Source organism: Otolemur garnettii, unplaced genomic scaffold (assembly GCF_000181295.1).
Source record: "Otolemur garnettii isolate 467f Iridium unplaced genomic scaffold, OtoGar3 scaffold00003, whole genome shotgun sequence".
Lineage (NCBI taxonomy): Eukaryota > Metazoa > Chordata > Mammalia > Primates > Galagidae > Otolemur > Otolemur garnettii.
The window spans coordinates 33,795,963-33,797,646 of record NW_003852398.1 but is presented as its reverse complement, the minus strand read 5'-3'; the positions used below and the strand labels follow the sequence as shown (position 1 = coordinate 33,797,646).

The 1,684-nt window shown below is 33.2% G+C and overlaps 1 protein-coding gene across 1 annotated transcript in view; it reads left to right on the top strand.

The window, feature by feature from the left end:
• NDFIP1 (Nedd4 family interacting protein 1) overlaps positions 1-1,429 on the top strand; it is a 46,056-nt gene extending 44,627 nt beyond the window's left edge. The window contains exon 8 of the mRNA XM_003782090.3: positions 390-1,429. The gene's annotated coding sequence lies outside the window, so the exon portion shown is untranslated. The remainder of the gene's footprint in view (positions 1-389) is intronic.
• Positions 1,430-1,684: the final 255 nt, after the last annotated feature.

Here is a 1,684-nt window from a genome sequence, read left to right as displayed (position 1 = left end):
CTCAGGTGTATTAGGAAAACTACCTATGTACTTGAATTCTTCTTTGTCCCAAGTCTTCAGTTGGCTGACAGGAGTAAGTATGGAGTGAAGAAGTGCTGCTTCCGTTCTGTTCTTTTGTTAGGAGGTTTAGAGAGAGAGAGAGAGAGAGAGAGACTTTTGGTCTAATGGGCTTTTAGATTTTTCTAGTTCTGGAGGCCTTGATAAGTTGGGTAACTGAAATGTTAATGTTTATTGAATACTATGATGTCAGTATATAGTAATCTTTAAACTATGTTAAAATGCACTTCTTGTGTCTCCAAACATCCTGCCTTCTTTTGTGACTACATCCTTCTTTTAGCCAAAATAACAAGCTAACTAGAGTTTCAATATTCAATATCCTTCTCTGGCAGATGTTTTCTGGCGAAGGCCTTCCTGCATTTATGAATTCTCTCTCAAGAAGCAAGAGAACACCTGCAGGAAGTGAATCAAGATGCAGAACACAGAGGAATAATCACCTGCTTTAAAAAAATAAAAGTACTGTTGAAAAAGATCATTTCTCTCTATTTGTTCCTAGGTGTAAAATTTTAATAGTTAATGCAGAATTCTGTAATCATTGAATCATTAGTAGTTAATGTTTGAAAAAGCTCTTGCAATCAAGTCTGTGATGTATTAATAATGCCTTATATATTGTTTGTAGTCATTTTAAATAGCATGAGCTATGTCCCTGTAGTCAGTAGGGGGCAATCTTGCTTTATTCATCTTCCATCTCAGAATGAATTTGGAATTAAATATTTTACTGTAAGATATGTATAATGCTGGCCATTTAAAAGGGATTTTCTCAAAGGTTAAAACTTTTATGACTGCATTTCTGCACATAATCCATATTTGCTGTTAAAAATTAATCTAGAAATTTATTCATTTGTACCGTGTGAACACCTGGAAGCAAAATCATAGTGCAAAATACATTTAAGGTGTGGTCAAAGAAATATGTCCTTAATTGGTAAATAATAAGCATTAATTTTTTTATGGTCTGTATTTGAAATTTGCAATACCTTATTGTTACATAGTCTGTGGTGTGTATCCAAGGGATTCTAAAGGCTTTGTCACTATGTAAAATAGGACTAGAACACATGCAGCTTAATTACTGAAATGTCACTCCGTATGATTAGAGTCCCTGCCTCTTTTTTTCCTTTTGTCTCTTGATGATTAGGCCAAAGGCTGGGAGTAGGGAGAGAATTAGATACTAGGAACAAAGAATGAATAGCTTGGAACTTTTGAGATGATCCCTAACATACTGTACTACTTGCTTTTACAATGTGTTAGCAAAAACCAATGGGTTATAAATGTAGAATGATGTGCTTTTCTGCCCAAATGGTAATTCACCTTGGTTTGCTATGTTAAAACTGTAAATAAACAGAACATTAATAAATGTCTCATGTGTAGCACCTTTTACTGTAGATTAGTCTTTAATTTCTCAGTTTGCATTTGACTGCTAAGGCAATTTTTTCTAATATTACAAAATCATTCAGTAAATAAATAAATGAATAACTGGTCTCGGGTTAATTTTTTTCTTTGTTTTCCAACAGAAAGTCCCCTCCTTTCATATTCTACTTAATACATCCCTAAAAATGTATGTGAACATTGGTTCTGCAAAACATAATAGATAAAAAGAAATAGTAGTAGTAAAAATCTTAAATCCTTTTGG